We start from the raw sequence: 22,833 nt of genomic DNA, 5'->3' as shown, positions 1-22,833 counted from the left end.
CCTTTTTGTTAATCTGCGTGTGTTCTGTTGTGCATAGCGTTTTCAGAGGCCTGCTATTTCAGAAGTGGGTGGCCAATCCTTCTTCCTGAAGTCCATGATATTTTAGAAGAAAGCAAAGAAGGTCAGAATTGTGATAGTAATGCAATATGCAGGGAAGAAGAACTGAAGGTCAAAATAAGGAAGAAGTGAAGTGGTTAAAAGGGAGTACTAGCATAGGATCAAAGGCTGATGGTATGAAGTGGTTAAAAGGGAGTACTAGCATAGGATCAAGGGCTGATAGTAATGAAGGAAGAAGTTCAGACTGCGCTGAAGGCACTGGCAAAATATAAAGCCCCAGGAATCAATGGAATACCAACTGACATATTTCCTTGAACAGATGCAGCCCTAGATGTGCTCACCAGCCTGTGCCTAGAAATCTGGAGGATAGCAACTTGGCTAACTGACTGGAAGAGATCCATATTTGTTCCCCTTCCCAAGAAAGGTGATCCAACAGAATGTTGACATTATTAAACAATACAATTAATATCACACGTCAGAAAAACATTGCCGAAGATAATTAAAAAACGGCTAGAATAATAGTACATCGACAGAGTATTACCAGAAGTTTTCAGCTGGATTTAGAAGAGGCTAGCGGCATGCCAGGGTTATGATGTCAGATGGATCTTGGCTGAAAGCAAAGAATAGCAAAAGAATGTCTATCTGTATTTTACTGACTATGCAGACATTTGACTGTGTGGATCATAAAAAATTATGGTTAACATAGAGAAGAACAGGAATCCCAGAACATTTAATTATGTTCATATGAAACCAAACCTTGACTAAGAAGCTGTTGTCTGAATAGAACAAAGGAACACTGTATGGATGAAAATCAAGAAAAGCTTGCTTCACCACCAAATCTAATATCTAATTGGATATAACCAATATATTTAATGGCGGTATCTAATATCTCCATATCCAATCGACATGTTGAGCAAATCATTCAAGAAGGAGCTGGACTGTAAAGAAAAATGTAGCATCAAGACAGGAAGAAGACTCATTCACGAGCTGTTTTATGCAGCTAGCATGACCTCTCTTGCTGAAAGTGAAGAGGGTTTCAAATGCTTGCTGCTGAAGATTGAAGACTGGAACATTCAATATGGATTATGTTTCAACATCAAGAAGACAAAAATCCTGTCAGGTCAAAAGGCAACATCATGATAGCCAGAGAAAAGATTGAAATTGTCAATTATTTCATCTTGCTTGGATCCACAATCAACACCCCTGGCACCAGTAGTCAAAACATTAAAAACTGTATTGCATTGAGAAAACTCTCCAAAGTGCTGAGGAGCAATAATGTAATTCTGAAGATGAAGGTGCACCTTATTCAAGTCATGGTCTTTTCTATCACCTGCTAGGCATCTGAGAGTTGGACAATGAATAAGGAAGACAGATGATCAATGCCTTTGAGTTGTGGTGTTGGAGAAGAGTACTGAATATCACATGGACTGTCAAAACAAGTAGGTATGTCTTGGAGAAGGTGCAGCCAGAGTGCTCCGTAGAGACAAGGATGACAAGGCTTTAACTCACATACTTTGGGGGTGTTGTTAGGAGGGGCTATCCTTTGGGAAGAGACATCATACATGGAAAAGTGGAGCATCAGCAAAAGAGAGGAAGATGCTCAATGTAATGGACTGCAACTACAGGCTCAAATGTGTCAGAGATGATGAGGATGACACAGAATAGGCCAGGGTTCGGCTCTGTTGTTCACAGGGTCGCTATGACTTGTACTCAATGGCACATAACAATAAAGTTTAACACAAGATAAGCATTCAATAAATCAATGGGAATTTGTGATGTTAAAGGGAACTTTCTGAGTTCAAGAACTTAAAGTTGTGGTACTTTACAATCATGATGTATTCTAAAGACTGGCCATGCTTGCAATAAAGTAAGGGATAATGGAGATAAGATGTTGAAGCTGAATCTACCATTGATTGAATTGTGAGTCCCCCCGTGAAATAAATGCAAACTTGGGCAGACCATGATTCTCAGTATAATGTAGTTTTTTAAAATGTGTTTAAATCCTAACTTCACATAGTCTGTAGCAAGTTGTGCTGTTAACCCAAAAGCTACAAGTCTCCAGCAGTTCAAATCCACCAGGGGCTCCAAGGGAAGAAAATGGGTACTCTCCTTCCATTGCAATTTATAGCCTCAGGAAGTCAATAGGTCATTATGAGTTTGAACAACTTGATGGCAATTGGTAAGATGCTCATGAGGATTAGAGGCAGTTCTGTAATGATCCAGTCCCCATATCCCCATGATGTGACCAAACAATCAGTTATAAAGAATGAGAGTGGGATGTAACTCTCTTCATTAGGCCACAGCCTTGATCTCATGAAAAGAAGCTTTTATCTCACAAGACATAAAAGGAGAGCGAACCAGCAGAGAAGGGGACCTAAGTATTGACAGAAGAGCAGGAAGTGGAGAACATTCTTCAGATCCAGGTACCTATGCTGAGAAACTCTTCAATACAGGGAAAGTTCACATATGGACATGTTCAACCAACATTTGGATTACAGATGCTGAAGGAGACAAGGATCTTCCTCCAAAACTGACGGAAAGAGAAAGCCACACGCTAGAGCTTGCACCCTGAATTTGGGCTTCTGACTTCCTAAATGATGAGAAAGAAATATGTTTGTCAAAGCCATACACCTGTGGTATCCACATAGTTAAGCCCATGGATAAGTGAAAAACAATATAGGGTATGGAAGTACCATAGCACAGGTATTGAAAAGCACCAGGGTGATAAAAAGAAAAAAGTAGAAAGTTCATGGGTCAGGTATCCAAAATTGCTAGGAAAACCTAAAATAGTCCTTTAATGGTCTATAAATAATATTACTAAGAATTGAGAAAGGACAAGTTAGTGATGAGGCAGGCTGTGTAAGTTGTTAAAAGATGTATCTTAAACAGCAGCAAAGAATGGCTCTTCTTCCCTAATCATCATGAAATGTGGGAGCGGTAGTTTATTTACAAGTCACTCTGAGTGTTCTATTTAGTCAAAGCAACAAGCAGATTATGTGACTAAAACTTTCTTCCAAAACATATTCCTATCAAATCATTATAAAATGTCCATTAAAATGTGCTCCATAAATGTAAATTCACACAGAGATGTCAAATTTTTCAAAAGAGGAGAGTTATTTACCTAAGTGAAACATTATTTTAATCGGTGCATTTTAAAATAGATTTCAATACAGAACAATCTTAACTTGTTAGATTTACAAACTACAAAGGCACCACCTAAAATAATGCTTCACCACTTAGGTAAATTTAAAAATTATTAATTAGCCTTCTCATGCCATCTCAAACTCATATTACACACAGTAATTTTCTTCCTTTGAGGCTCAGTCTCTTCTCATCGTCTTCTGGGTGGTAGAGTCAATGGTGGTTAGGAGGAGGGGAAGCATGAAAAGCCTTAATTCACTTATCAATTCTTTATTACACCACACAATACATTTATAGTATGTTCAATTGAATGATGTCATTATAATCTGAAGATATGTTCCCAACAATCCAAAGACAACCTAAATGAATAGCTGAGAATTGACTATATACATAGTAAGCACATGCAATTATAATCACTTATGAAACAAACTAAATAAGCTTCAAAAACCACCTCTAAAAATCTTGAGATCTTTATAAAGATGTTGAAAATAATTGTTAAGTTGATATGAGTGGACTTTAATAAGGAATATAAAAATTATGATATATAGTAGCTAAGTAATATGGACTAATTATGGGTTACAAACACTGTTTAAATAATCTGAGACCTTTGCTTTTTATTGGCCACCCAGTTCTTCCTTTCTGGCCTCTAAGGAAATAACAATGGAGCTAATGTTGGAGAAGAAAACGCTCCCTTCATAGACCAGTCAGTTACTCTGATTCACATTAAAGCAGAGATTCACTCACCCACAGCTGTGGCTGACATGATTCCAATTTAAACATTAACCTATAATGCTTTAACAACACAGTAGAAAAGTTTTGAGTAGGGTTACAAGCACTGCCTGTATGTGATCAGACTGCCTGGCCCTGCTCACAACACAGCTCTAAACTCCATCTCTCCTGGAGACATTCAAAGGTTATGTAATCAGGAAATGCACAATGGCAGCCTGCCCTGCACCTCTCTACACCTGTGCCTGTGACTCAAACTTTATGGCTTCTGGGTCCACTAGGGGCGGGGAGGGGGAGAAGAAGAATATAAAAAGCAACAACTAACAACTCCTCACCCCCCCCCAAAAAAAACCCTTTTGCATGTGCTGAAATTCTGAGAGTTCATTTTCTTGCTTAACTAAAATTCTAAGATTATTGTTGTTAAGCACCATTGGCTTATGCGTTGGGTTCCAACTCATCACAACTCTATGTCCAATTCTACACTGTAGTCACAGCTGTTGCTAGGCTTGAGCCCACTGTTGAAGAAACTGCATCAGTCTGTCTCATTGTAAGCCATAGTCATCTTTCTTGCTAATTTTCCTCTTTACCAAGCATGATGGGCTTCTCCAGCTACTGCTCCTTTCTGATAGCAAATTAAAGCCTTACCATTCGAGCTTCTGAAAAGCATTCTGGCTCTACTTCCTCCAGGACAGATTTGTTCATACTTCTGGCAGTCCATAGTATACTAAATAGTTTCATCGACATCCTAATTCAAGGGCATTCATTCTTCAGTTTCTCTAATTGTTTTGCTTTCACATGCATTTGAGGTTTATAAAAACAACACAGCTAGGGAGCTCTGGTGGCCTAGTGGCAAAAAGCTGTACTACAATCCCAGAGGTACACGGTTTAAATCTACCAGATGCTCTGCTGGAGAAAGAAGGCCAATCTCCTCCTGTACCAGTCATTTCCGATTTGATGGTACACGCCATGCACAAATAAAATAAAATATCACAGCTTGGGGATGGCATGACTTGGTTCCAAGTGATACCTTTTCTTTTAAACCCTTTACCTCTGTTTTTTAATAGCAGACCCACCCAATATAATACATTGTTTGGTTTCTTGGCTGCTGCTTCCACAGACATTGATTGCGGATTCAAGTAAAAGGAACTCTTTGACAAAATCTTTTTCCCCCAGTTATCATGATGCTGGGGAGGGTGTTACACTGCTGACTCAATGGTCATGCTTATCATGCAGTTCATATCTACCAGTGGTTACACAGGGGAAAGATGGACAAACTTCTTCCATTCAATTTACAGCCTCAGAAAACCCAAAGTAGGGTGAGCTATAAGTCAGTTCCTACTCAATGGCACTAAGTTAGAGTAACAAACTTATTTGCTATTTACAAGTCCAGTTGCGAAGATTTTTGTTTTCTTGTTGTTGAGTACAATTTCTACTAAGGGCTATTTATATTGAAGGCTATTGTTTTTGATCTTCACTGGTGAATGCTTCAAGTCTTTCTCTCTTTCAATAAGAAAGGTTATCAGTACATCACAAGATGTAATGAGTCTTCCTCCAATCTTGATGCTATGGTCATCTTCATACAGTCCAGCTTATATTATTTGCTAAGAATACAAATTTAATAAAGGAAGTAAAAGGCTATATCATTGCCGCACACTTTTCTTGATTTTAAAACACACGGCATTTCCTTGTTCTGTCTTTTGGATGATCTTTTGTTTCCTTAATGTATAATATACTTGATGTCATATCACAATTCAGTCTGGCCTTTCGTCATTAATATTCACTGCATCAAATCTCTTCTTCAGTTGGTCTCTAAATTCAGTGGAATATATTCACGGTATCTTGGTTCTCAAGGACTTGCTCTCATTTTCTTTAGTTTCTCATTTGGCCCTTGGCTTTGTTCTCACTTATTATAGAGTTTCTCTATTGTCCTGTCCATAGATACAATCAATTTGATTGCTGTATCTTCTAACTGGTGAGGTTCACCTGAGAGTTGCCATTTATGTCGTTGAATAAAGGTATTTGTAATGAATACGTTGTTGATTTTGCAAAATTCCATGCCAGTGATCTACAGCACCATTCCTATTCGGAAGAACACATTTTCCAACTTTCGCATTCCAAACACTAGTACTTATCAGTGCCTGTTGACTGCATATTTGATCAACTTAAGACTATAAAAGTTGGTAAAAATCTTACTTTTTTTTCATCTTTGACTTTAGTGATTGGTGCATAAATCGGAATTAACAGTTATAATAACTGATCTTTCATGTAGACATTATAATTGTTACCCTATTATTGAGAGCATTGTACTTCAGGATAGATTCTGAAATGTTCTTTTTTAAGATGAACATGATAACATTAAGAAGTGTCATTTCCAGCATAGTAGATCACATGATTGTTATGATATCAAGGGATTATTGTTCAGAATGGCTTTCTTAGCCATTGATTTGACTTTGCACACTGACAGGCAGAAACATGCAAATAGGGTATGTTCATCTATCCATAAGGGGACTGATAGTCTCACCATTAAAATGAGCTGATTCAGCTGCAGGAAGTGGGTGATCTCAATACCAAGGAAGGAGAATCACCACTGGTCCTTCAAGGTCAGAGAGTCCTGCAACAGCCAGACCAAGATCTACACAAGAGTACCAGTAGTCTCAGCAGAGAACTAGAGACTAACCTGAGTTACAGCTGATGTGGAACTGCTGCCTCATGGAGCCAGAGTACTTCACCTAAACTTGACAGAGGACTAAAGGAAGATATCATCATTTCAGGACTAAGGAAACTTTGACAAACTGACCTAACCCGAGGCTGAAGGTGTAAGGGCCTGAGACCAGTCCTAAGACATTGTCTGAACTGAATGACTGTATCCTGCTGCCAATCTAATTTATAGCCTGTTAACTTCTCTAATAAACCCCGTAACCATTAGTATGGTCCTGTGTAGTCTGTGTAGCTATTGCAAAGGATTTCAGACCCAGAATAACAGTTATTGGTGTTAGAATTAGTAGAAATAGGCAAGTGACCATGGGGGGACATGTCTGACCTCATGGGAATTGGTTTTATGTTACAGATGTTGTTGATGGAGTCAGTTTCCCCTTGGTGAGTTAGCAGAGGTGAGAGATGGTTGTCCCCATGCAGTCCTTGCTGTTTTACAAATGTCTTCTTCAACAAGGCCAATATCAGCCCGTTTCAGCCCACTAGTGCCTAGGTAATATAACACTGGGTATCAATCTTTATGTATCTCATTTACTTTTTAACAACTTCTAATTTTTCCTAAATTCATACTTAATACATCCTAGGCTCTGAATATTGATGTATGTTTGCACCTGTTTTTCTCATTTAAGTCATACTATATCTACGACAGTTATAGAAAGGCATTAGGTATTTTGTTCATAGAGTCACTATGAGTCGTGTTTGACTTGATGGCAATCATCAACAACAAAAACATATCTAGAAGGCCCCAAATTATTCAATAGTTACTAAGACTAGCAAGAGAGAAAGATGCAGAATGAATATAGCAGCGGCACAAGGAAGTGTTGATTTGGAAGGCAGAAAGAAAAATAGAAAAACAAATTGTAAGAAATGAAGACCAGAAGAGAAAACTGCATAGCATTTTACTTTCTAAAGTCTGTTCAAAAATGAGGGACAGTATTTAACAGAAATGACTTTTGAATACACATTAGCTTGTTGTGGTTACAAACAAAGCAATAACAAGAATGCTGCTATATTTGCCTCTTCAAATATATCTCAGATGCTCCATTAATTAGAGACAATATCCTGCACACAGCATTATCCAGACAACATTGTACTGTGTACAAAGGATACAGCTCAAGAAAATTCATATATAACATTTCCAGTTACAACTTATATTTCCCCCAACACTAAGATATTTTTCAATCAAGGCTTTAGCTTTGCCACTTAGTCACCTGAAAATGATTTGACAGTGAATGTTAATGAGCTTATTCATGGAATGGACCCTATCTCCTCCTTTCAAACATATTTCAGTTCCTTCTAGGGTTAGTTTTCTCAACTCTCATATACCATAGAAAGGACTGTTTTCTTACTATATCATAATGCCTAGATAACCATGCCTGAGAAATTATTAATGTGGGTTTTTAAATTTCTTTTCATTTTCAACAGAGTAATGGTATATTTCCTCCAAATTTCTGTACTGTTTGGCTTTTTTCTTTTAATAAAGATTAAATGATGACACTGATGAGGTTAGAGTACAATTATCATGCTGCAGAAGCACCCAGCAAAGTACTCTTACTGTGCCAAAGGTGAGCATAGTCTTTGGGAAGGTATCTTTTCCATTAAGTAGGGGCCATTTGATGAGCTGCAGTTTGACACTCATCTGTGTTCCAATGAAAACAAGAACAATTTTTGTGCAGCCTTAAAAGGCAAATACAAAAATAATACCAAATGTTGTAGCACATGTGTTGATTTGTTATGTTACGTTTCAGCTGTTGGTTATGTTAATGGAACAGTTTCACATACTTCATTTTGATGTATTTGTTTTAATGATCATGTGTATGCATCTTTCTATGATTGCCTAGTAACACTGATTGCATGATGTTCTGCTGTCACCACCAGGCTAGAACTGGAAGTAAGAACAAGAAAGTAAAACTTTAGAGCTGTGTGACTCAAAATGAGTCTCTCAGTACAATGAGGACAAGATGTTTTAAAAGCAGTATGCCATGAGGCCTTATGCATGTAGGACATTTCGCAGAGTGTAACACCGGGTTAGTTGAGGAAAATTAGAAAGTAGGTGCTCAGCATAGTAATTTATTAAACATTCAAGAAATGAGGAGAAAATGATTCAGCAGTTGGCATTATTAAGAAGTCCATTTTTCTAAAAGCCATTACTTCACTGCAATGGTGAAAGAGAAAATTCTAATAGTGCACATAGTAGGTCAGCAAAACACAGTTTAATCTATATCCTTCACATTTTCCTAATAACTGTTCAAGATTCTCTGCTTTAATCCCAATTTACAGTACATATAAATCTGTCTGCTGTCGTTGTTTCTTTCAGCAGGCAGTATTAGGTAGGGTTCTTCAGCCAGATGAAATGGCTAGGTCATATCAACAAAGAGGTAGCCAGGCCACTGGGAAGAAAAACCATAACACTGTTTTATACACTCTAAAAGAATCTCTTAAAATAATGGCAAAAGAAAAACAAAACATATTTTGCTTCTGAGATACAGCTTTTCATTGTCTTTTTTCTGTTCAAAGGAAGCATACTGTATGATCTTATTATTACAAAGAAATTCTCTGGTAACTGAAGCAAAGGATTAATGAAGCAGTTTTTACAGAGTGAGAGAAAAAGCTAAAGGAAGAAGCTCAGAATATCAAGCTGTAAGATTAAAGAAACAGAATAAAGAAAATCAGAGAGATACTTTTTCAACTCTCTTTCCCTCCATTATAAGCAATGGTGTGCAAAAGCCAGCACACGGAAGCATACAAGAGCCAATTTACGAATCATCAGAAATCTTTTGGGCCAGTTAAATACAGCCACTACAAAAAAATTTAAAAATATATGTTACATATAAAAACCAAACTATATTTTAACTTAATTAGTAAAAGAGTATTCGCTTTGTGTGTTATGCTCTTTAAAGTTTATATGAGATCAAACTGACTACAGCAACTAAAAAGGTTAGTGAGGAAGCCTAGAGGTCAGTTATTGGGGGAAGAGCAAGTCAGCAAAGGAGGGTGAAAAGAGTTGCATAACTCACAGAATGCAGCCAATTGTATATGTGGAAATTACTGAATTAATTTATGTTCTGTGACTATGTTTTTAACAGAAAAGAAATTTAAAAATTAAGTTATACAAACATGCAATTAAAAAATATTCTTAAAAGGCAATAAATACTCAAAACTCATCAGTTCTTAACTATCCATTCTCTTCAAGTTAGCTAGTTATTCTAGATAGTACAGGTTTGTTCACAATATCAAAGAGATGGAAACAACTCAAGTGCCCATCAACAAATTAATGGATAGAGAAGCTCTCTATATTCACACAATGGAATACTATGCAGCATTGAAAAACAAGGAACTCATGAAATATTATACAAAATGGGTGACCCTGGAGGACATTATGCTGAGTGAAATATCTCAGCCACCAAAAGACAAATACTACATAGTGCCCCTGTTATAAAAGAGAACAGACATAGAAGTTGGGGGGAAACTGAGAAAGAGGGGATAAATAATGTATACCGCATTGAAACAGATGAGGGAAAGAACTGTTTATAAGGGATATAAGATTAGTTATTATTGTCATTATAGGAGTCCAGAATGAAGGCTGCATAGTGGAGTGGACTTAGTGGGAGGGTTTGTATAACAATGAAAGAATTTTTCTTTAACTTTTCAAAGAGAAGAGCAAATTGTGGGGCGGAGTGGTCAGGGAGAAAAGTACAATGAATGAATAGAAATCCAAAGTCTGTAAACTGTCATTAAAATTAATTTTTAAAAAAAGAAAAGAAATACAATTTGGTAGTGTATCACTGTATCTTTGTTCCCAGGTCTGCATTCAGTGAGGTCATACTAGCATCTTGAAATCATCTATGGTGCACTTACACCCAGAAAGCCAATGTTACAAAACAAGACTGTGCCCCACCACCAAAAGCATTTATCATCACACCATTGACTATAGGACAAATGTATTTCTCTTTTGCTATCATGGTCACTAAGTAAGTAAATAAGGCAGGGAGGGAGGCAAATGGCACTAGACAATTCAGTTTCCTGGAGGAGGAAGGCACAGGCCAGAATATATGAACCCACATGAATGCTTAAATTTACACTATGTCCACTTAGACATTCTGTTTAACTGATAGCTATTTTTCAAACTAGAAATAAAATAAAACCCTGTTTAACAGTTAAGTCAGAGTAGAGCTAAAATATGAGGAGGGAAAATAGGCTTTTTAAAAAATGATTTCATTTATATTCAGGATAATTTCTATTTACAAAAGGGTAAAGCTAATCTTTAAATCGTTACATTTAATCATTAAATCTTTAAAATAGTTTCATCTTTAAATCATTAGTTTGATAAGTAAACCAGAAAAGAGAAGAATCTAGTGGGGAAAATGTGTTAACATGTCTCAAGGAGAGAGTATAAGAAACCTCTATAAAGTAGAAGCATTAAAGGACAAAAATAAATAAAACTGATAATTCTCATGGAAATTAATTCAGAGTATGGGCCACACAAAAGACCAAAATCGCCTTATATATAGCCTTAAACACAGTAGAAAAGATGACATTGTGCCCAAAAGAGTTTATCTGGGGTGGGGGGGAAGGGGTTAGGAGAAATAGTTCCTAGAAGGTCTTCAAAAAAGAATATAAATACCCTGATAGAAATATGTTCAGAAATTATAAAATATTTACTTCAGAAAAAGACTACAAAGAAATTGTGTGTTCATAGCCACTCATAATTCTAGTGGGCATAAAACATTATTATCTGAGTTCATATGAGGCAGAAAAAGAAAATAACGAGCAAATCCAAGCAATCCAACTTTTTTTTTCTCTGCAAAGGAGGAAAATATGATGATTTTTAATGACCTCTCATATCCCACTAAGCACTCAAAAACATTGCTGAGAAGCTATGCCGAGAGGGAATAAATTACAGATGGAGCTTTCCATAAATGGATTTTCATGTGAAGGACCTTGAGTTTTTCAATTAGGAGTCTTAAAGATGAGACATAAGGGTTGCAACATCCGAATACTGAGAGGCAAACTACTGAAGAGGATCAACACATGATGGAGTTGCACAAAAAAGATAATGTGATGGCACTCCAAATGACTATTTCTGGCAATTACTCAGATCCTACTAAAAACTAACACAAAAGAGAACCCAAATATATGCCAATAGGAGAAAAGAATAAAACAAACTTAAATAGTTTTGGACAGAATGAAAAATCAGGAGTAAACAGAACATTTGAAGTAAAGTAAAAAATAAAACACCAACTCAGGAACAAAATAGACTAGGTGTTTAAGACTGACTTGAGCTAAGGCATTAAGTATTTTAAAGCAAATTTGACTAAGTATATAATGGGATAAAAAGACAAATATGTACACACACACCAGTTACCACTGAGCAGTATGAGAAAATTTAATACACAAATAAGGTCTGATGTGATTTAATAATTTGTCTGCAATTGATTTTGTATTTTTAAAAAACCTTACTGACAAAAATCATGATACATATTTAAATGACAATGGAATAATTTCCTCTTAAATTTTAATACTTTGTTAAACATCAGTGAACAAAGAATAATTCAAAAGCAAAGCATGATTAACATTCCTGGCTTTTAGACAACCTTGTCTTACAAGGATGCTGATTCATGCGAATTGAGCCTTTTTAATTCAACTTTGGGGAATTTTTGCTTTTATCAAGGCTTAGAAGATGGGTTGGAAAATATCACTTTGAGTATACCGCCACCCCTGCCCCCAATCTTTCACCAAGAACATCCATTTTCATCTTCCTGGGGTGGTTTGTATTTAGTTTTGGATAAAAATATAACATCAGGCAGTAATGTAAAATGCAAAAACAAGGGGTGGGCAGGGAGAAAATTGAGGCAATGAATGAATGGAAATCCAAAACCTCTGTAAAAAAAAGTACAAAATAAAAAATAAAAACATTTTTTAAAAATGCAAAAACAAACCATATCACAGATTATGTGTGTATGTTAACCAGCTGACCACACTGACACAGCAAGTTTTAACATAGCTGGTTGCTGGGAGCCAGAGTAAAGGAGGTAAAAAGAATGATTCCTGTGAACGACCCCCCTATCCAGATCTATCTGACTGGCCAAATAGTCACAGGAGTAGAAAATTAGTATTAAGAATCTCAAATGCAAGGTCAAAGACTCCCTTATGACACAGGTTTTTCTGTGCTACCACTGCTGATCAATGCCTCTTGACTAGGAAATATTTCTACTGCTTTATTGGTACCTTCAGTACTAACACTGCCAGCCTGTAATGGGATTAGAGTGAAGCCGCTCTGTTTCTTGACAGTTGTTTACATGTGCTCTGAATTATTACACATTTAAAAGGAAACAACCTTATTTTCAGGTTCCATGGGTGTGGTGAGATGGGATGGAAGACTTCACTGATGCTCCAATGGAATGCATAAATGCCTTGTTACTAAGAGAAAACGTATATTGAAAACACAGCATGCTCACAAGGTCAGAATGTCAAGAGCTGAAGCTGGGTAATGGTATTTGGGGCTCATGAAATTTTTACTAAAGGGGAAAAAAAGAAAACATTTGGCTCGCAGACATATATCCATATAATCAATGGTAATCTGTAATGAGGTTTATAGTATGTTGCTAAGTGTGTAAATATTTCAATGAACTCATTTATTCCTTCAATAAATATGAGATCACTCTCACTCTCTCAGCTCCAGGCTTGACCCTACAAGGTGAAAAAAAGCAGACTATGATCATAGAATTTACATCCTAATATGGGAAATCCTGGGGGTGACACTTGCTTTTTAATGTTCTTAGAGTTACTCTGAGATAATAAATTGGAGAAACAGACAAGGTGACACAAATATTCCTTCTGGAGATAATGAATAAAACCCCCAACAACTTAGAAGAGTATAAGATCTGAAGTCATAAAGTTATTCTTATTGGGTATTGCTGAGTCAATTCTTGAATCATACGTGACCTCATGTGACAGAATAAAATTATTCCATAGGTGTGTTGGTTTTGCTTGGGTTTTTTTAATGTTCAGTTTCCTTTAATGACTCCTATTCTCACCGAAGGGCAGGTGCAGGCAGCGAGGTGACAAGCCGTTGGCTCACTTGAAGATCTTGCCCACGTGCTGGAAGGCCTCTTCCCAGAAGTACTCTCGAACCAGCGTCTGGATCTCAAGGCCAGGATCCCATTCCCGCCAAGTATAGGACTCACAGTCCACCTGCCCATCTGGACTCAGTGGGAAGGCAAGCTCTTTGATCTCTGAAGACCCACACTCCAGAAATGGAGCTGCTATCATTGGTTCCAAAGAGGATGACACTGGCAAAGGTGCTCTTCCGCAGCTTATCCAATTGCTGGAACATTCCAGAGATGAGGTTGCAGCTCGTGAAGGTCTGGGTGAGCTCCTCGGGAAAGCGGTACTCTGCATACCACAAGGACCAGCTGTCCTTATCAAAATGCTCCCCAAAATGGGGCAGGGCCACAGACAGAGTGCCCTCAATGGCATATTTATGCTTAAACCTGTCCAACACAAAGGTAAGTTTGGGCAGGTGAGCAAAGGGATCCTTGGCCTTTGGCTCTGCAGTGAGGGCCTGCTCCCATTCGTCCATCTCCTTCTCAGGAGCAGCAGCGGCAGCTGCATTTTTATCTTCCTTCTGCTCGGCCTGGGCCTTTTGCTTCTCCTCCTGGGGTCCCTTCTCTTTCCATGGCACATCTTTTTTAGGCTGGCTTTCTGCAAACTTTTTAGCATCGAACTGGGCCATCTTCTCACAGAGGTTCACCTCACCCAGGACCGCCCAGAACTGAGGCTGGTTAATGCAGGTGAGGAACCAGCAGTTGATATTGGGGAAGCCCGGCGGAAAGAAGGCTCTAGCCCCTGTTTGTAGAGCCACAACAGGGTACAGATGACTGTGATGTAAGCCAAGGACACACGTTCACCCACCAGGAAAGTCCTCGTCTTCAAGTGAACGTCTGGAGGCCCAGAATTCGCCTCACCTTCTCCTTGGCATTCTCTGAGGCCTGCTTGTTGTGGTGCCTGATGCCCAAGATGGGAAACACCCAGGTGCTGGCTGGGGGAAGGATTTCGCTGTTGGCAAAGCTCACCCACTGCACCACCTGGGCTGCTGCCTCTGGGGCACTTCCCCACAGCTCATTCCTGCTCACATAATAGGCAATGGCATTGCTCTCACACACACAGAATGCATCGTCACCCTCAAAGGCTGGAATCTTGTCGGCTGGAAACTTGCAGAGAAATTCAGGGGTGCGGTTGGTTTGGCCGAAATGGAAGTGGGGTGATACAAAGAGCACCTGGACTTGGGCCCCACTGTACTGAGAGGTGATGAGGGCCTTGAAGGACCTCCAGTTCTTGGGGTATGTGTACAGGGTCCCAGCCACTATGGTAATTCCGCAGAGAAAAGGGGCTATTATTCCACAGGTCTCTTTAGCTGTAATCTTTACACAACTTAAAAAACAAAACAGAAACTTACACAACACAAATTATATTTTAAAGAAGTTCAGCTATAATCCATCTGGAATAAAGCATTAAAAAGGGACCTCCAGAGATCCTTTTTTGCTCTGTAATTCAATGACCTTCTACATCTTAAGACTGATTGTGATAACTGGTATAAATAGCAGGAATTAGGGACATGCGTGCGTAACTGTAAACCAGAAAGCTGGCTGCTGTGTGCTGTAATTGTTTTCCCTGGAATCTACTTGACCAGCAAGCACAATAAAATAGAATGCAAGATGAGAGAACACTGCTGATTCAGTGCTATGTGATTCATAATGCTTAGGGATCCAAGACTGAATGTTACTTCAGACACCATCTCTCTGGTAAAAAAAAAACAGTGTAGCAAAGAATGGAAAAAATTGCGCAGAATTCAAGAAACAACCCAATTATGGAACAAAACAAACAAAAATTATAAAGACATTCAAATTTATGATAAAGCTAGAAAGGCAAACAAGATTCTCCATATTTAATTACCACTCAAACTCTACCCTTGACCCATGTTCATTCATGTTTTAGGAAACACAGCTTGATTCTTAATGCTATTGCTGTATAAAGAAATAATGATCTCTGTAGCGCACCTGAAAATACATCATCAGCATACAGAAGGAGCACTTAACTCATAGCACTTGAATTAAAATGTCAGGACCACCCTGAAGTGTTTAAGTGCTATAAATGCCAAGTAAGGAGAGAAGCTAAACAATCAACATAATGGATAATAGTGAGCAAAGAAAAAAACCAAGTTGACTATCGGGGGTAGGGGAGAAGTCTTCAGCACTCCTCATGTTTTAAAAAAAGTTTTCAATGGAATTTATAAGAACACCTGTGGTTTTGGTTAATTAACATTAGTACTGAAGCATTTAACATTTAGCATCCTATCTCCATACCTTTTCAACCTATATGGAGAACAGATTATCCGGGAGGCTGGGCTCTATGAGGAGAAATGTGGGGTCAAGATTGGTGGACGATTTATCAACAGTCTCGTTATGCAGATGACACAACCCTGCTTGCTGAAACTGAAGAGGACCTGAAGCACCTGCTGCAGAACGTCAAGGACTGCAGCCTACAATATGGATTGAGGCTCAATGTCAAGAAGACAAAGATTCTCACCACTGGACCAATTGGCAACACCAGGATGGATGGATGGTGAAGAGATTGAGATTGTACACAGCTTTAGTTTGCTTGGCTCCACAGTCAACACTCTTGGCACCAGTAGCCAGGAAATTAAAAGGCGCATTGCCATGGGAAAGTCTGCTGTTAGGGACCTCTCCAAAGTACTAAAGAGCAATGGATTGGTGTCTCTCTGGAAACTAAGGTGCATCTGATACAGGCCATGGTCTTCGCAATCACCTGTTATGCATCAGAGAGTTGGACAATGACCAAAGAGGATAGAAGGAGAATTGATGCCTTTGAGCTGTGGTGCTAGAGAAGAGTATTGAGAATATCATGGACTGCTAGGAAAACAAACAGATTCGTCCTGGAAAGGGTTAAATCGGGTGGCTCCTTGGAGGCAAAGATTCTGAGGCTCCATCTAACATACTTTGGACATGTTGTGAGGAGAGACCGGTCCTTGGAGAAGGATATCATGCTTGGGAGGGTAGAGGGACGGTGCAGGAGGGGAAGGCCCTCTATGAGGTGGATTGATTCAGTGACTGGGATAATCGGGATGGGAGTGTCGGAGACAGTGTGATTGGCACAGGACAGAGCAGAGTTTAGGGCTGTTCGCTATGAGTCGCAAGCAACTCGATGACACATAACAACAACAACTGAAGCAGGACTGACATCCACTTCCTAAATAACATGCCTCCTGAAACTCTATGAACTTTGATAAATGTCTTTTGTTCTTAGGGTCGCTATGAGTCGTGCTCCACTCAAAGGCAATCAACAACAATAACAACAACAACAACAACAACAACAGGCTTCAATAGAAAATATTGACAGGATAACATAGATTTTTATGGGATAAATGCTACATGGTCTCTTCAGGCATGTTTTCATCAAATCTGTAAGAGTTCTTCAATCAAGTGGGCAGAAGAGCCCATTCCTGAGCCTTGATAGAAAAAGTTCTTTGATGGCAGCAGCTATTGTGCCGTGTTCACTGATGTGTTCCCAGACCAGCGCCCAGAATATAGGCATAAATATCTGTGGAGGTATCAATGACAGTTTCTAGGCCAGTAGAAAATATGCGTGTAACTGCCGCTGGTATCCAGTTTATACTCATGTCCTGTTTATACAACACTAGAAACAAGTGAGAGGAGAGGAAAGTAGCCAAACATCACGTACAATAATGTATTTGTATCAAACAAATCCTCTCATTGTCTAGTTGGAACCTACTCACAGCTGACCATCTAGCAGATATCCAGGGCTGGAAGTCACACAGGAAGAGATTCTGTCCATCATTCTCTTGGAGCTGCTGGTTTATTCCAACTGCCAGGCAATGCTGTCTTTCCATTAGCTGCACAATTTCCTACTACACAGGATAATACTGCAAAAGTACCATGCAGATCCCTAAGAGCACACTAAGAACAAGCAAACCTACAGACATCATTGTGTGGGTGGCAGAGGCTCTTTCAGTGAGGCAGTGGTGTAAGGTCCAGAATGCTTCGCGTTCTGGACAGCAGGTGGGCTTCGTTCTCCCTCAGTGAGGTGGTGGTAGTGTCAGGCAAGGCTGGGTAAAGGCCCAACCTTACAAAGTGGGCTTTGTTCTCCCTGGGGAAGGCAACAGTGACTCCAGGCAAGGGCCAGGAAAGGGCCATATAGAGGCAAAGATGGTGAAGCTTCACCTCATATCCTTGGGGCATGTTGCTAGGAGGGACTATTCCTTGGAACAGTAATATGAATATTATATGGATCCACACTATATATAACATTACCTAACAGGACATTAAAGTGAAAAGGGGCTACAGAGGATGAGAAAAAGTTAGGATCCAGTTATTGGTATGTGTTAAGTTCAATTCACAGTGACCCTATGAAAACAGATCTGAATCCTTGCCTATCCTGTGCTATTCTCATCATCTGATATACATGAGTCCACTGATGCTGTTCCTGGGTCAATCCATCTCATTGAAGGTCTTCCTATTTCACTGACCCTCTACCCTTCCTAGCATGATGTCCCTTTCCAAGGAATGGCCTCTCCTAACAACATACCCTATGTGTATGAGATGAAGCTTTGCCATCTGTGTCTCTAAGTAGCACTCTGGCTGCACCTTCTTCAAGACAGATCTATTTGTTCTTTTGGCAGTCCGTGGGATATGCAGTACTTTTCTCCAACACCAAAACTCAAAGGCATCAATTTTTCTTTTATTATCCTATTCATTGTCCAGCTCTCAGATGCATACCAAGTGGCTGAAAAAATTAATGGCCTGAATCAGGTGCACCTTAGTCTTCAAACTGGCATCATTGCTCCTCAGAACTCCTTGGCAGTCCTTGGCAACAGATTTTCCCAATGCAGTACTTTCGTTATTTTTTTTTTCTTTTTCCTCTTGTGTACCATCGAATTGGACCCAAATGGCACAGGAGGAGATTGTCCCTCCTTCTTCAGTGGAGCATCTTGGTGGATTCAAACCACACACTTTCGGGATTGCAGCACAGCTTTTTGCCACTAGGTTGCCAGAGTTCCCTAAACATTTTTTTTTAAATTTCTTGACTGTTGGTGCTAAGAGTGTTGATTGTGGATCCAAGCAAGGTAAAATCAGTGACAATTTTAATCTTTTTTCCATCTATCTTGATATTGCCTATCGGCCCAGTGGTGAGGATTTTTATCTTGTTGACATTGAGGTATAATCCATAAGTAAAGGCTATGTAGTCTTTGGTCTTCTGTTTCAAGTACTCATTTTCAGTGAGCCATGCTGAGTCATCTGAATACTGCAGGTTGTGAATGACTCTTCCTCCTATCTTGATGCCACATTTTTCTTTCCTTCACAGAGTACAACTTCTCGAATGGTTTGTTCCATATACAAACTGAACAATCATAGAAAAATGATACATCCCGAAAACTTATATTTTCTGAATATATACCATGGGATCAATGGGATACCTACTCACATGTTTTGACTAACAGGCATGTTCATCAGTCTGTGCCAAGAAATTCGGGAAATACCTACCTGGCCACCTGATTTGTTCCAATTCTCAAGAAAGGTGATTTTAAAAAAATGGCAATCCAACAGAATGTGAAGATTATTTTTAAAATACCATTAATACCATATGCAAGCAAAACATAGCTTGGGAGGAGGAGTGTCATCAACTTCTGTAATAGCTTGCCTCCAGAAACCCTATGAACTTGCCTCCAGAAACCCTATGAACCTGGAGAGAGAATAAAAAGGCACCCAAGCGTCGAGGATTCTCCTTCATAGGATCACTGAGTCACCTGTAACTCGATGGCACTTAACAGCAAGAACAAGGAAAACATTACTGAAGATTATTAAAAAATGACTAGAACAGTACATTAACAGAGAACTGTCACAAGTTCATGCTGGGTTTAAAAGAGGCTGTGGCACAAGGGATGTCACTGGTGATGTCAGATGGACCTCGGCTGAAACCAGAGAATGCTAGAAGACTATATATATATGAGTTTTATTGACTATAAAAAAAGGCATATGACTGTGTGGACAATAACAAACTATGGCTCCCATTAAGTGGAATGGGAACCCGACAATACTACTTAGTTATGTTCATATGAAACCTATACCTAGATCAAGTTGCTGTCCAAACATAGCAAGGCAACATAACATGGTTTAAAATCAAGAAATAATCCAGTTAGTTGATAAAAATTATATGTACTGGTTCTTGGCATTGGTTTTAGCACCTATGTTGTTGTTCGGTGCCACCCAGAAGATCACCACTCACAGCAACTCTGTGAACAACAGATCTGAACCTTGCTCCGCCTGCACCATTCTCATGATCTCTGACATGCTTGAGTTCACTGATACAGTCACTGTGTCTTGTTTAAGGTCATCTTCTCTTTCTCTGACCCTTTTACCTTTTCTAGGATGAGTTATTTTTCCAAGGAGGGCCCCTCCTGAAAATATGTCCAAAGTATGTAAGACACAATTTCACTATCCTTGGAGCACCCTCGTTTTAATTCCTCCAAGACCAATGTGTTTGTCTTTCTGGTCTGCTGTTGTTTTTAGATGCCATCTAGTCAACTATGACTCACAGACACCCAGTGAACAACAAACCTGAACCATGCCCTGTCGGGCACCTTCCTCACCAGCTTCGATGTCACTAGCTTGTTGAGGGCCTTCATCTCTTTCTCTGACCCTCCAGTTTTCTCAGTATGTTGAATTTCTGGCAATTCCCTATTTATGTACTATTCCAATCACTTAAAAATAATCTTTAACAAGATTTCACTGGCATGTAGTACTAGTGATATTGTTTAATAATTTCTGTACTTGGTTGGAGCACCTATTTTGGGAATAGGAACAAATATGGCCTCTTCCAGTCAGTTGGTGTGGTAGCTGTCTTCCAAATATCTCGACCAGTAAGTACATCCATGGCTGCATCTGTTTGCTGAAATATCCCAACTGGTATTCCAACAATTCCCGGGGCCTTAGTTTTTTGCCAATATGTCCAGTGTATCTAAGACTCCTTGCTTCCATAACACTGGCTCTTGATCATATGCTACTCCCTGAAATAGTTCAGCATGAGCTCATTCTTTTTGGTATGGTAACTTTGTAGTCTTTTTTTTTTTTATGTTTCCTGTGCCATTGAATATTTTGCTCATAGAATCCTTCAGTTTTGCAACTTGAGGCTTGAATTTGTTCTTCAGTTCTTTTAGCTTGAGAAATGCTAAGCTTGTTTTTCAGTTAGCATTCTCTAATTCACATTCTGCACATTTCATCGTAATATTTTGCTCTTTCTTCTCAAGCCACCCTTTGAAATCATCTGCTTAGCTTCTCTTATGCCATTGTTTACTCATTTTGAATTAACATCTCTACACCGAAGAACAAGTAAAATCTTGCTGAAGAGTATTTTTTAAATGGCTAGAACAGTACATTAACTGAGAACTACCAGAAATTCAAGATGGATTCCAAAGAGGCCACAGAAAATCACTGTTGATTTCAGATGGGTTTTGCCTAAAAGTGGTAAATAGCAAAAATAGGTTTACTTGTGTTATACTGATGATTCAAAGTTATTTCACCATGTAGATCCTAACAAATTATGGTTGATAACATTGAGATTAATGAAATTCAAGAACACTTTATTGTGCTCATGGGAAAATATTGCATGGTTTAAAATCAGGAAATTTATGTACCATGGTTGTGTCCTTTCTCCATAGTAATTAAATTTGTAAGCTTAGAAAATCATTTGAGAAACTGTAATCTATGAAGAAGAATATGGCATCAGGATACAAGACTGGAGGAAGACTCATCAACAACCTGTGTTATGCAGATCACACAATATTGCTTGCAGAAAGTGAAGAGGACTTAAGCACTTACTACAGAAGATCAGACTACAACCTTCAGTATGGGTTACATCTCAACATCAAGAAAACAATCTTCACCACTGGACAAATCAGCAGCATAAGGTTACATGTAGAAAAGACTGAGGTTGCCACATTGTCTCCTGAAGAGTCAGTGACTAGTTCAAACTGTTTATAAATATACATGTCTAGTAAAACAGGTTGGGAAGCAGGAGTGGCCTCCACTTCTTAAACCACATGCCTCTGGAAACTCTATGAACTTGGAGAAACAATAGCTATGGAAGGGCATTAGGTCTTTTGTTCATAGAGTTGCTATGAGTCAACCTCGACTTGATGGCAATCAACAACAACAACAGTAATAGATGTGGTCTATCAAACCTAGGAGACAAAAAATTAAATTTATAATCTTGGCCCAGACTCTATATAAAAATAAAGTAACTCTCCTGGAAATTAATAAACTTATACCATGATGTGTTTGGCTTTCAAATTCATACTTAGCTAATGATGAAATGTTAAGGAATGAAATTAGCATTAAAATATATCTAGCATAAGAACGAATTCTTTTTTATTATTGTTTCTCCTATGAGTTGAGTTAAAGTTTAAGAGTAGACTGGCAATCCATGCAACCATCCACCCACAGACTCTTTTATGACACTGATTACAATCCCCACATGTATTTTAACTGTTCACACATTTGTTTTCTATCTTGGAATCATGAAATCTCCAGGGGACACCCAACAACTGGTATTTAGACTATAGTTCTTCTGGCTAAATCCCTGTGACACACTTCACATCTCTACCAAGTCTGCTATTTCTAAGATATTTCATGTTGCTGTTGTTGTTGTTATTATGTGCCATTGAGTCACCTGCATCTCATAGCAACCTTATGCACAAAAGCTCTGAAGCCTGCCCTGTCTTGAGCCAATCTCTCTGACAGTTGTTGCTGTTAGTTATCAGTATGTAAATTGCTTGTTAGAACACAGAAAGATCTGTGAATCTATATCAATCAACTCCCAATATCCTCACACACTACTCAGCAGACGTAGGAAAACTATACAAAAACAAATTCACAACAGTTTTAACACAGTGTCAGGTGATTGTATTCTGCCATTGGCATTACCAATACAAAGATCTGTACTGGGTATATACCCTTGAAGAAAGTTATACAGTATTTCTATCATAAAGAAATTAATGAAACAAATCAATAAGCCTATAAGCTGTTGTTGTGTACCACTGAGTAGGAACCAACCCATAGCTGATCCTATGGTGGATTTTGTGAGGAAGTTAATCACACGGAA

At 38.7% G+C, this 22,833-nt stretch overlaps 1 pseudogene; it reads right to left on the bottom strand.

Moving 5' to 3' along the window:
* Window positions 1-3,774: 3,774 nt before the first annotated feature.
* LOC102867930 lies at window positions 3,775-17,335 on the bottom strand (annotated as a pseudogene).
* Window positions 17,336-22,833: the final 5,498 nt, after the last annotated feature.

This window comes from Elephantulus edwardii, unplaced genomic scaffold (genome assembly GCF_000299155.1).
Source record: "Elephantulus edwardii isolate Elephantulus edwardi_28Jun2011 unplaced genomic scaffold, EleEdw1.0 scaffold00270, whole genome shotgun sequence".
NCBI classification, from domain to species: domain Eukaryota; kingdom Metazoa; phylum Chordata; class Mammalia; order Macroscelidea; family Macroscelididae; genus Elephantulus; species Elephantulus edwardii.
This window is presented reverse-complemented; position numbering and strand designations above follow the sequence as displayed.